The sequence below is a fragment of the Acomys minous genome, assembly GCF_964271855.1.
Source record: "Acomys minous genome assembly, chromosome: 15".
In the NCBI taxonomy this organism is placed as follows: Eukaryota; Metazoa; Chordata; class Mammalia; order Rodentia; family Muridae; genus Acomys; species Acomys minous.
Window position 1 is genome coordinate 79,602,633 of NC_140497.1, and position 14,114 is coordinate 79,616,746.

A 14,114-nucleotide genomic window follows, 5' to 3' on the forward strand; every position below is an offset into this window, starting at 1 on the left:
CTATGTAGTTCTGGCTGTCCTGGAGTTCACTTTGTAGGAAGGTCTCAAACTTGTCTGCCTCTGCCTCCTGAGTGCTGGTATTAAAGCCGTACCACCACGCCAGGGTTTTGACCAGACATTTCTCTTCCTCTTCCTCTTCCCTCTCTTTTTCTCCCCGAGGCACTAGTGACATCCTTAACACTTGCTGTATATTATACATGGTTTTTTTTTGTTTGTTTGTTTTTGTTTTTTTGAGACAGGGTTTCTCTGTGTAGCCCTGGCTGTCCTGGACTCTCTTTGTAGACCAAGCTGTCCTAGAACTCACAGAGATCCACCTGCCTCTGCCTTCCGAGTGCTGGAATTATAGGCGTGAGCCACCACATGCCAGCCTGGACATGGCTCTTATTATTTTACTTGATCGTCATCATCTCCCGCTCTCTCCTCTCTGTAGTGTGTGCCTGTGTGTACATGTACGCAGGCACCTAAGTGCCACAGCAGGCATGTGGAAGTCAGAGGACAGCGTTTAGAAGGCTGTTTTCTCCTTCCATCTGTCGAAACAGCCTCGGCTCTTGTTCCTGCTGTGCCGCATGGCTGTGAGCCTCCAAGCAATTCTCCTGTCTCCACCTCCCTTCGCGGAGGAGTTCTGGGATGACAGTTATCAGCCACCATACCAGGCTGGCCCGCTGTTGCTGTTTTGTAGATTCCAGGGGTTAAACTGAGATTGTCAGGACTTCCCCCACTCTTTATTTATTTATTTATTTTAATGTCCATGTGTGCCGGATGCCCACAAAGTCCTGAAGAGGATAATTGGATCCCTTGGAACCGAAATTCCAGATGCCTATGAATCACCATGTGCTGGGGCGTCAAGCCTGGGCCCTCTGGGCCAACTCTCTAGCTCAATTGTCAGGTTTTACCTGTGAGTGCCTTTAACCCCTGGGCTATTGCACTGGACCCATGAGTGTGGCTCTTAATGCTTTTGGGGGCATATCTACTTTAAAATTTCTCCTTATGATCCTGAAGGGTGGTATCAGTATTGCTTCCACCACTTGACTGATAAAGAAACTGAGGCACAGGCATATATATATATATATATATATATGCTAGTAGATGGCAGCTAGATAATACCACAGCCTTATCCTGGCAAGGATTCCTGTTTCAGACAGCCTCAGAGTGAGTGACAGGTAGGTTGGGCACTTTCCATTTCTGAGAGGTTTTATTACGCAGCAACATTTATAGGAGGCCATTTTCTGTAGACTAGCCCCCGGCTCAAGGAGACTCCCAGGAAAACCAGGCCGGACCAGACCAGAGCGCTGGCATTCATGGTGAGTGCCACATAATTAAAGTGAACTTCGAAGGAGTCCAGTTTTCCCAACAGGGGAATCTGGTTAGCCTGAGGCAACAGCATAAGGGAAATCCTTCCTGTAGTTTAGCTACATAGTGCTATGCGCACCCATCCACCCACCCCCACCACCATCCCAGTGCTCGTGGGTTGAAGGCTTGGTCTCCGTGCAACGGTCAGAAGTTGGGCTCTTGGTGACTGATTGGTCCCTGAGATTGTGACTTAACCAACGAGCTCATTCAATGACGGATTCACAATTTGGTTATCGAGAGGTAGTGGAAACTGGGAGGCAGGACATACTTGAGGAAAGTATGTCACCGGACACTCTCCTCGGATGCTTAGTCATCCGTGCGTCAGCATGTTCTTCTTGCCTCTGAGTTCCCAGGAGGTCATCAGCTCCATCCACAGACTTCCACTGCCAAAACGTCCTGCGTCCTCATAGACCAATACCACAGAGCCAGCCAACCGTGGACTCAGACTTCTGAAACAAATGAGAAAGTAAATCCTGCCTCCTTCAAGTTGCTTTCCTTAGGTAGTTGTTACCGTAAGTGAGGGCCCAGGAAATAAAGCGGTGAAATGGCTGTTCCGTCAGCAGGAAGAGGGTTCTTATTGTAGGTAAGATAGTACAGGCCTGGAGAAATGGCTCAGCGCTTAAGAGCACTGGCTGTTCTTCCAGGGGACCCAGGTTCAATTCCCAGCATCCACATGGCAGCTTACGCCTGCTGCCTCTAACTCCAGTTCCAAGGACAGCTACAAACTGACGTACAAACAGGCAAGATGCCAGGCATTTAAAATGGGAGGTGGGGTAGGGTGGGGTGGGGTGGGGTGGGGTACATCCAGAGGCATCTGGAAGAGTCCGGAACAGAGAGAGAGAGAAAGACGCAGACTGGCCATGACCAGGGGTAGAGAAGGAAAAATCATGTGACTTAGCAGAAGCACAAGCAGCTGAGGGGAGAAAGCTTGTAAGTTGAAGCTGTCAGATGTTCAGAGAAGAGGGGGAGGAGGAGGTGTGAAGGGCCCGGAAGCTAGTGTGGCCTTTGAAATGCTTACCAGGTACTTGCGAATAAGGGCCAAGGAGCCTGGGGACCAGCATGGGCTTTGGGACCTCAGGTATATAAGGGAAGTGGTTCTTTCTGGCAGGCAACCTCTCCTCTCATTTTACAAGTTTCTGAGGGGAGCTTTGACAGGGAGGCAGCATGATGGGAAACTGACTAATATACACTTTTTTTTTTCTGAGGCAGGGTTACTCTGTGTAGCCTTGGCTGTCCTAGACTCACTTTGTAGGCCAGGCTGGCCTCGAGCTCACAAGTGATCCACCTGTCTCTGTCTCCTGAGTGCTGGGATTAAAGGCGTGTGTGCCACCACGCCCAGCTTGACTAATATACACTTCTATTCAACTCTACTAATTTTGAAATACATTTTTTCAAATAAAGGATTTTGAAATAACTGATCTACTCAAATGTTGATTACTTTATTATCTATTTATTCCTTTATTTGTTTGCTTGTTTATTGTGCTTGAGCCGTGTGTGTCTGTGTGCCCTGGCCTGCAGGGTTCGACTAAAACTCAGGAGGAAGTTCACCTGTTGAAAATGCAAGATACAAAGAAGGAGAGCAAGTCTGATTGATCAAGCTCTCCAACTTTATTAGCCAGGCAGCAGCTTTTATAAGTCAGAAGGCAGGGAAGCATATTGCTCTAGCAACCCAGCTGCAGGCTTTTCTCAAAACACAGGGAATTCCAGGCAGGGTCATAATGTCCTGCCACACAGGGTATCTGGCTCCCTCTTTGTCTAGTCTAACTGCTAAACCATAACAGGGTTGCTCCATCTCTATCTGTCTTTAGTCTAACTGCTGACCCACAACAGGGTCAGCTAGTTTCTGGTGAAAGGCAAGCTCTAGGAAATACAGAGACTTAAAGGTGCAAGCTCTGACAAGATGGCTGAACATTGGCCATATGGCCCACTGTCCCCAACATCTGTGTACAAGTGAGTCATGGAGCTAAAGTGGGGGTCAGAGGACAACTTGCCGGAGTACATTTTCTACTTTAGCCAGGTCCAGAGCTCCACCCACTTGGACAAGCAATCTCATAGAAACATGTAGTACTTTGGGTGACAAAAAAGGGATCCAAGGGGGTTGGAGTGAATATGTCACATACCCAGGAAGTTCAGAGACTTGAAAAGAGTTGGAGCCTGAGGATCTCTTGACTCTTGCACACCTTCAGCATTGCTTCACCTTTACCTAGTTTACACCCACTGCTGTTTCCCTTTTTTTTGTTTTTTTTCTTTCTTTCTTTGTTTGTTTTCGAGACAGGGTTGCTCTGTGTAGCCTTGGCTGTCCTGCACTCACTTTGTAGACCACGCTGGCCTCGAACTCACAGCGATCCACCAGCCTCTACTTCCCGAGTGCTGGGATTAAAGGTGTGTGCCCCCGCCTCCACCACCATGCCCAGCCCCGGTTCGCTTTTCTTTCCTGTTTTGTTTTTTTGAGGCAGGCTCTCTCTGTTTATCTGTGAGGACTCTGGGATGGAAACACAGAGAAGTGTAGAGGCCGCCATTTTCCACAGCTTGCCACAGTCAGGACAGCATTAGCACCGCCATTACCAGCTAGCTCCCACTGGCAGCTACTGGTCTTGCTGTCACGAGGGAAGCACCCTTGACTCGTTACTTTGACTTCATTTTGGTCCTGAATGAGTAACCCCTACTCTGTGGAGAGAACATCATGAATTTGAGACCAGCAGGGACTAGACTGTGAGACTATGTATTGAAAAGCAAAGAAGAGAAAGAAGAAGAAAGAAAAGAGGATTTGTGTGTGTGTGAGTGTGTGTGTGTGTGTGTGTTGAATTTTCATTTTACAGCGTAAGCCCCAAGTTAAATACTGCTGTTAGACTCAGATCGTCAGAGTCTATTCCTGGAAGCCCAACTGAGACTCAGAGTCCAGAGTCGATGCAAAAGCAAAGGAATTTTATTGAGCCGACACGCCGGGGTCCACCAAGCTCCCGAGGAGATATAAGACCCCGTTCTGCAAGAGTCGGGGATTAATACACCATATACAGAGGCGGAACTAGTGACAATGGTTAGTTAACGCATGATAGGCTAACAGTAGGTGGCCTTTTAGGTGAATGGGGGTCTGAGGTAGTAAATTCTAAGTAGGGTGAGATGGGGGCAGTAAATTCTGGGGGGCAGGGTTGGGATGGAGGCTAGTGGAGGATTTTTAACCTGTTCTTCTTAGTTCGCTGTTACTTCCTTTGCCCTTCTTACCGGCCTGCAAGCCTTAACTTGCTTTGCTCAGCTAACAACGCTGTTGTTATGGTGGCTAAGTCCAAGCCACCTGGAATCTTTCATTTCCTTAGCTAATAATGTTACTGCTGAGTTCAGGCCACCTAGACTCTTACACTGCCAATCAACAGCCTAAATTCACCACCTATCGCCTATTTCAGAGGGTGGGATTCCTCCCCCTTCCCCCAATTGCTACATTCTTGCACTCAATAATGGCTAGTTGCTTATTCTTCCCTTCTGGTTGACATAAATGCTTCCTGTCGTTTTTTGCCAACCTACATCCAAACCCTTCATCTAGGACCTTCTCCCTTGGGTGAGATCACCCTTTGTCTCTCCCTTCCCCTCTGTCATGTAATCAAATCTTAGCACTAGGTTGACCGTGTCTGCTCAGGCTATGCCCTCGATCTCTGACCGGCACTGACGAGCTGCTGGAACAGATTGCACCAATCTCCTCTAGTCAAACCTTGCCCTTGGGATGCTTTGGACAAGTCACTGACTTCTACTCCCCCCATGGGAACAGTCCATTTGCTGTCCCTCCTAGAGAATTTCAAATCCTTACACCTGCATTAAGGGCTGCTAAGCTTACATGCCTCTGCATACAAACTTGGACAGATCCAAAAACTATACCTTTTTCTTTCCTTCCTTCCTTCCTTCCTTCCTTCTTTCTTTCTTTCTTAAAGATTTATTTATTTATTTATTTATTTATTTATTATTTTTACAGTAGTCTGTATTCTGCCTGCATGTATGCCTACAAGCCAGAAGAGGGCATCAGATTTCATTATAGATGGTAATGAGCCACCACGTGTTTGCTGGGAATTGAACTCAGGACTTAGAAGAAGAGCTATGCTCTTATCCTCTGAGCCATTTCTCTCCAGCCTCCAAAATGATACCTTTTTTTTTTTTTTTTTGGTGGGGGGGAGGTTTCTAGATACGGTTTCTCTATGTAGCCTTGGCTGTCTTGGACTTGCTCTGTAGGCCAGGCTGGCCTCAAACTCACAGGGATCCACCTGCCTCTGCCTCCCGAGTGCTGGGATTAAAGGTGTGCTCCACCATGCCTGGCTGATACCTTTTTAATTACTGCCAGCAATCAGGTAAGCTGAAGGAGGCCTCCCATGCTCAAACTCTTTCTCTTCTTGGATCCAAAACGTCCATCTCCTCTTTGCTCTCCCAAAAGCTTCAAAGGTACACCTAAAGGGAATTCTCTCCCTAACCTATTTAACTTTGTCTTCTGCCCATACATATGTTCCAGCATCCTGCCAGATTTCCTACACCCAAGACAGCGCCAAAGCAGCCACCTACAGGTGCCCTAGTCCAACCTCACAGATTGTGCCAGCTGGACCTGCCTTGTCCCTCCTAGCCACAGATGTTCTCAGACCCAGGACAGCAGCAAATACTACAGCCTGCTCTTCTTGAACTTGGCCAACATTTCAGCCTTTTGACCCCTGTATCGCCACCCTAAGGTCAGCAGGAAATAAATAGCCAAAGAGGATTGATTTCTTCACCCCTTATCCATTTGTTATCAACAAAAGGCTGGAATGATGTGTTCTAGACCTGGGACAAACAGCTCCAGGTTCTCCCAGCACTCCTCCGTCCCTATCTGCTGCAGGGCATGGCTGGCATACCCTGTCCTCTACCCTAAAATTCCAGGGCAGAGCTTTTCCTTCTTCTTCAGCATATCACCCGGACATTTTGTGCATTGTCTCTGTCTCTGTCTGTCTCTGTCTCTGTCTCTGTCTCTGTCTCCCCCGACTCTGTCTTTCCCCATTGTATGGCAGCCATGAGCTGCTTCCAATGAACCTACATTTGTATATTTTAACTTACCCTACATGAAAAGCAGTCCAACGTCCTCATTTATTTATTTTTAATTATGGGAAAAGAGAGGAATGTTGACATCTGGCAGTCCTGCTAATCTGTTTCTAGGTTGCTTAGCAACCTCTGACATCATCACTTTGTGGCTGGCCTCCAGGTGTGTGCCACATGTGCTTCAGCTGTGTACTAGATTTAAAAAGGACCAACCCACCCACATTATCTCTCTTATTCTCTCTCTCTCTCTCTCTCTCTCTCTCTCTCTCTCTCTCTCTCTCTCTCTCTCTCTCTCTCTCTCTTCTCTCTCTCTCTCTCTCTCTCTCTCTCTCTCTCTCTCTCTCTCACACACACACACACACACACATGTGTACACATGCAAGTAAATACTTAATTTTGACAACACTTTACAGAATTTATAGACTGATTTGTGACAGCATTATGAGCTGGTACTGTCTGTTAAGAAGACAGTGTTGGATATCTCGTACATAGAAGAATTTAAAAAAAAATACTTATTTTTTGGCCCTGTGATTTCATGGTTAACACAGTACATGCTGTGCCTGTGCATACCTTCTTTGTTTCTATTTTATTCTGGCCTTGAATGCCTGAATACATGAGGAAAGAAGCCAGACTGTGCCACATTCTAGCTCATATATAGCATCATGCTACCCAGAGGGAGGCACAAAAGTGCTTACCTACCTAGTCCACCCTCTCAAGGAATACGGGGGCACTGAAGACCAGCACAAGATCATGTGTAGACAGATGTGCAGTGCAATGGGGAATAATCATTTTTGGTAATGCTCTGAAAGATTGGGGAGAAAGGTGAATGCTTCTGCCTGAGGTATCCCTTGGAAACTAGGATTTGACAGAAGAGGATGTTTATCTGGGAGTAGAAACAGCTGAGAAAAAGAAATAAAGATCAGAAGAGGGCATGAGGACCACAGCGTTAACCCTCAAAACCTCTACTTATGGTGGAGCGTGAGATATTTGAGACCTTTCTACTTTACATATATTTCAATATGCAAATGTATCAGCTCACAGAGGTGCCTATGCTCCTGTTTTAACCTTTGATTTGCTTCTTCTGTCATGGATACCTCCTCACTTTCTGCATGTCAGCAAGTAACCCCACAATCTACTCATGGCTTCAGACAACAGCCTAGGTCCTCCCTGCACGGCCGGTCATTCCATTGCGAGGGTTGCTGGCTTTATCTCAGGAGGGTCTGCTTTCCTCCACCTCCGCTGCCACACTGTTATTCTGGGGACAGCTACAAACACCCCTTTATTTGCCTTCATGTTTTTAAGTCATCCCTTCTTCACAGCAGCCAGAACCATCTTTTTAAAATGCAAATAAAATTCTATTATTTTCCGGCCAAACCTCTGTAGCAGCTTTCCACGGCACTTGGAATACGATTCAAATCCTATCACGCCGCTGCTCACTTATGTGGGATTTCTGTTGCTGAGACAAGCTCACCGGTCCTCAGTGCTTTGCACTGACAATCCTCAGTGTTCTGACCTCAACTAGGGTTCACATTTCAGCTCACAGGCCAACTAGAAGTCGCTCTCTGCTGAGCCACGATCACATTATTCTGGTGGGTTTGGGAAAGGACTTAAGCTCAAAGTAATGTTTTTTTTTTTTATTTGTTCGTAGTCTGTTTAGTAGGTGTCTTCACAAAATTAGAAGGGAAGACTTCCCATCTCTCTTTCCTCATGGGTCCTACAATTGTGTGTGTTCCAATATATTACTTGCTTTCTTGTGTTCCCACATTTTTACTCATTCATTTGTTCCGTGTGTGTGTGTGTGTGTGTGTGTGTGTGTGTGTGTGTGTGTGTGTGATGCACACCTATAAGCACTTGCAATGACACATGTGGAGGTCAGAGGACAACTCGTGGAAGTCGGGGCTCTCCTTGCACCCTGCAGCTGCCTTTACCAGCTGAGTCATCTCACTGCCCCCCCCTTCTCTTCTACACATTTCGGCCTCTTTTCAGTTTCTTTAAAAACTCTTGATTTTGGGCCGGGAGAGATGTCTCAGAGGTTAAGAGCACTGACTGTTCTTCCAGAGGTCCTGAGTTCAATTCCCAGCCACCACATGGTGGCTCAAAACCATCTATAATGGGATCGGATGTCCTCTTCTGGCCTTCAAGTATACATGCAGGCAGAGCACTGTATACAAAATAATAAATAAATAAATATTTAAAAGAGAAAAAGAGTAAAAAACAAAACAAAAAACCTCTTGGTTTCGCCAGGCCTTTAATCCCAGCAGAGGCCAGCCTGATCTACAAAGCGAGCCCAGAACAGCCAAGGCCACACAGAGAAACCCTGTCTCAAAAAACCAAAAACAAACAAACAAAAAAACAAAACAAAAAACCTCTTGGTTTCTGTTATTTGAAGCATCATTTAGAGATCACTGTTGGGTACCAGGGCTACTCATTAATTGCTATAAGGCCTTTTGAGGAGTTGGAGTAAGTAAACACATAAATATCTATTTTAAAGATAAAATTCGGCTGGGTCTGTTGATGCACAACTATTAGGTGAGTATTCAGGAGGCTGAGGAAAGAGGAAGGCCAGCATGAGGAGTGTAGTAGAGATGATGTCTTAAAATATATTTCAAAGTCAACACCTCGACCAACTGTTTAAAACTCATATAATTAGCACAGCGCATGCACACCACCTGAGGCAGCCACCTTGAGAGAAAAGGCAGTGTGGCTGTACATGCCAGCACTCTGAAGGCAGGAATAAAAGAACCAGGAGTCTAAGGTCATCCTTAGCTACAGGGAGCTTGAGGCCAGTCTGGGCTACACGAGACTTGTCTAAACAGAATGAAACAACACATAAATAAAATAAACAAGTGAGAAAAGCTTATGGGCTCAGTATCAGCCCTCGAATGGTGGATCATTAGGCTCTGGAGCCCACAGTGAGGGAACTCCCCATCATAGCTCAGCGCAGAGCTCAGAGAAAGAAGAGACGAGCCTCCCTCAGGCCAGTGCACACTCTCCACAGAAGACGTCCCACTAGCCTCCATGTTTAAAGAGTTTGCCATCCCCAAATGGTACTGAGCTAGGGACCAAGGTGACCTCAGATGGGCCTTTGGAGTCATTACATAAGATCAAACAAGGCATGTACCTTTAGAATTTGAGTTCTTTGTAGCAATTTAATTAGTATTTCCTCTTATTCATCAAAGAAATCTGAATCACAGGAAATGTCTGTTGCTTCCAATTGTCCAGACTCCATCTGTGCCATCTTCGTGCTCTCATGGTTCTTGCTTGTTTTTATTTAAATTCTATTTGGAATTTATTCTTTTGTGCAGTGTAAAGAAGAGACACTTGTACCTTCATCTCAAGGCTGTCCAGTTACACCATTACCACTTACCAAAAAGTCCATTTTTCCCCTGATTGCTTCATGACATCTCGCTTGTTACATAATCCCTTATTACACCCAGGTGACGTGGCCACAATCACCTGTGAGGCTAACGTCGGGGGAAACTTGTTGAAGGACACCTAAGAACTCTATCCCCACCTTTGCAACTTTTCTGTTAAGTCTACAGCTGTTTCAAGCTTTTAAAAAATATTTAAGGGAGTGAGGCGGGGGGCTGTCTAGAAAGGTGGCTCAGTAGTTAAGAGCTCTTGTTCAGCTTTGCAAAAACCTGGAGCTCAATTCCCAGCATTGACATGGCGGTTCCGGCCATCCATAACTATGTTTCCAGGTGGTTTGATGGGCTCCAAGTACATACACGGTACACAGACATACGTGTGAGCAAAATATTCATACACATAAAAAATTGTAAAATCTAAAACAAACAAACCAAGAAAGAAAAGAAATAAAGGAAGAAAGGACTATTTAAGGGGCCAGAAGCATAGTTTGGGGATAGAGCTCTTGCTAGTGCTAACAAGGCTTTCAAGTTAGAGCCTTGGGCAGGAACGCACCTGCCCAATTGAAACATCTGAACTCCCTGATATGGTCTCGGGTCACAATGTCTTCATATGCAGGATGTGGAAAGCACTGACTTTCAAGTGTTTACTTCAAAGTCAGACAAAAAAAAAATCTTTCTTCTCTGGTACAGTAGTTTTCTGCTGCCAGCACAATATACTCTTTGGTGCGCTGCTGCCAAGTGACAGGAATTTCATTCAATTTAAGCTTCTCTAAACAAAGGAACAAAGGGTTTTCTGGTGAGTAACTGTTGGCTCAAGCAGCTGTGTGGGAGCTCAGTCTGCAGGAACTCAGTTCACAGGGGAGTTATCTGAGGAGAGCCAGGGTCTTGGGTTAAGGAGTGGAGTCTGTTCCCAGCAGCCCCTGCTCTTCTCTCACTGGTTGCCTGTCTGCTGTAGACACTCCACAGGTCAAGAGGCTTGGGGAGAGACCACTGTTAGGATTCTGCCCCGGTTGGCTACCTGTGATGCTATTGCCTACCTGGCGCTGGGCGTGGCCCTGCCCAGGATATAAAAGGACAGACCCACCTCGCCCTTCTCTCTTACCTCTCTCTTGCTCTCTCTTGTTCTCCCTCCTGTCTCTTTCTCTCCTTTTCTCTGTCTCTTTCTCTCTGGGGAACCCGTTTCCTTCCCTCCCCATGCTCATATAATAAACCTCTCCGTATCCTATCTGTTGTGTGGAACACACTTCATATATCACACCTCATATCTCATTGGTATTTCAGACACCCCAGCCATAGCAGGCTCTTATTCCAGGTTAAAAAAAAAAAAGTACCACAGAAAAGGGCTTTTCCTTTCCACCTCCTTAATTTTCAGAAATCATTTGTATCGGCTTGATTTCAGTCACATGCTCAAAAAGGTCTCAGTCAGGCTCAGAGGGATAGGCCTCTGGTGAAGTCTCAGTCACACAAAGTTGATGGCACTGAAATGCCTCTCCTCAAGAACTGAGTAGCCAGGCCATCTGTGAGGCCTGTGGTTAACGGCTAATTTTTGTTGTTGTTGTTTTAAATTTCATTCTTATTTTATGTGTATGTGTGTTTTGCCTGCATGTATGGCTTTGCCTAGTTCCCACGTAGAACAAACACTGGATCCCTTGGACCCTAGAGTTAGAGACAGTTGTGACATCGTAGACAGCACCCATGGTGGCACATGCCAGGAATCTCAACCAGTGTTCTGAACCACCGAGCTGTCTCTCTAGCTCGGTGCCTAAGGCTTTAGCTGCCGGTGTTCTCACATTTTCTCTTTTCTCTTTACAGATGTCCCAAACGTTCACAAGCCCAACTTGATCTCACTGTGTCTTTTTCTGAAAGCAAACATGGGACTCCAGCTTTCTCAGATACCAAGCCTCAGTAGCCCACCATACGTCCATCGGACACAGTGATGGACAGACGTCCCAAAGAAGAGGTGGTTTGTGTTCCTCAGAGCAGCTCGAAGAATTATCTATTAGCAGTCACTCTCATGACAACTCAACTCAGAATAATGTCCTAATATTTAAGTGTTTATAGCCCAGGAAACAAGGATGAAAAAAGAGCGCAATTTATGCCCCCCCTTTTTTCTTTTGTTATTCCCTCAGGCAATTATATTGAGTTTCAATAAAAGAATCTCTGAAATCGACCTTGGTCAATTATGTAAACTAGATGACAAACTTTAGTTGACTCTTAAGCGTTTGTCTTTTTCTGTGTTTGAGGAGCTGACCCTGGGTTGTTTTGGGGGCACCACAAGTATCCCATATTCACCTTGTGTTTAGTGTTCTGATTCCAGAATGACCTCTCTGGGATGCCATACTTTCTCGAAAGAAGGATATTTGAAAGTCAAGGTAAGGGTGCTAGGGGCACTTGATGCTGTTGGGTTAGCATTCGTTTAGGCTCCTTTAGTGTAGCTAGGAAACATAGTTACACGTATGTGAACACATATGCATATCTGTACAGACATAAGCATGGATACCCACCCTTCTGCTTATGTCATGGTGTCATGCCAACACCTCCAATGTCAATGCAAGCCATTGGACTAAATAGAAAGGAAAAGGTCAGCTGCACATAAGTACCCATCATGCCTCGGCCCCAGTGTGGATTCAGAAGTTACTTTGTTGGACATGTAGAAGATAATACAGATGTACTTCCTTTTTATTACTTACCAGATTCGGTGATTTTGACACTATTTATTGAATGTCTATGCACACACCTAGAAGAGTAGAAGAGAAATAAGTTCTTTTTTTTTTTCAAGACAAGGTTTCTCTACATAGCCTTGGCTGTTCTAGACTCTCTTTGTAGACCAGGCTATCCTCAAACTCACAGCAATCTGTCTGCCTTTGCCTCCTGAGTGCTGAGATTAAAGGTGTGTGCCAGCCTGAGAAATACATTCTTTTTATTTTTTATTTTTTCTGGTTTTTCGAGACAGGGTTTCTCTATGTGACAGCTCTGGCTGTCTTGGAACTCGCTCTGTAGTCCAGGCAGGCCTTCAACTCACAGAGATCCATCTGCCTCTGCCTCCCAAATGCTGGGATTAAAGGCGTGCTCCACCACCGCCCGGCTGAGAAATAAGTTCTGATGACAATTTCTAGTACCAATGTTTTGGTTTTGAGCCCAATGTTTAAAACTAAGACTTAGCTTCTCTTTCATTTTTCATTTTCTCCTCATCGTATCTACACAGAAACCACGTGGAAAGTAAAATCAAATCAAAGCAAACTAAGCCACAGTCTCCTCGGAACGCTGCACAAGCTACGGATTTGTGAGCAAAGTAAGTGGCTGCTCGGTGCAACCACTAAGCTTCGGAGTGTTTTGTTCTCAGAAATAGATAACTGGTAAGAACTGAGGGCAAACAATATAAAGTGGATTTTTTTTTCAAACTTTCATTATAGGAGAGGAACTTGACGTTTGAATGCTTTCTTCCTGTTGACTCTAGCTTCTTAAGAATAACCATCTTCTATTTTTTTTTTTTTTGAGTCAGAGTCAGGTCAGCTTTGGTTTGCCTGGAACTCTGTATGTATGTAGACCTTGCCAGCCTCAAACTCACCTAGAACCAACTGCCCCCTGGGCGCTCAGTGTGTGCCAGTGCCCTGGGCTCTTAAGAAATGACAGGAAAACTGAGAAGGGAAAGTCACTTTGCACAATAGCCCATTCATTTCTGAAGAAGCAGTGATATATTTTTTTCCATCATCCCAACTCTATAATCTATATTTTCAGAGAATATTTTTGTATTGTCATGAATAGAATACACACACACACACACACACACACACACACACACACACACACACGCCTCTTTCTTCCTTTCATTCGCATTTGTTTTTTGCCTGCGTGTATGTCTGTGCACCGTGAGCAATCCTGGTGTCTGTGGAGGCCAGATGCTCTAGCACTGAAGTTACAGATGGCTGCGAGCCACCATGTGGGTGCTGGGAATCAAATCCTAGTCTTCTGGAAGAGGAGCCAGTAGTTTAGCCTTGGTACCATCTTCCCAGCCCTTAACCCTTTCTTACTTTGCGTTTGGCATCCATTTAGCCGGTGGGTCCTGTCTTTATAGACTCTCCTTGTTATGCTTCATTCCTTGTCTCTTCCAGTGTGTCTTTGTGTATGTTCCTTGCATATACAGAGGTGAATAACCGTGCACAAGAAACACTAGCATGCTTGCCATATTTACTCGAAGTGTTTTCATGTTTCAGTTTCTTTTTTACTGTCTCCACTTAGACATTTAAGAGTCAAATGTTTAGTTTTGCGGTACTTACGGTCAGGACAAAGTTCACACACAGAAAAAGCTGTAGATTGAAGCTGAATCAGGCTTGCACAGGACTGGAGAGAGGA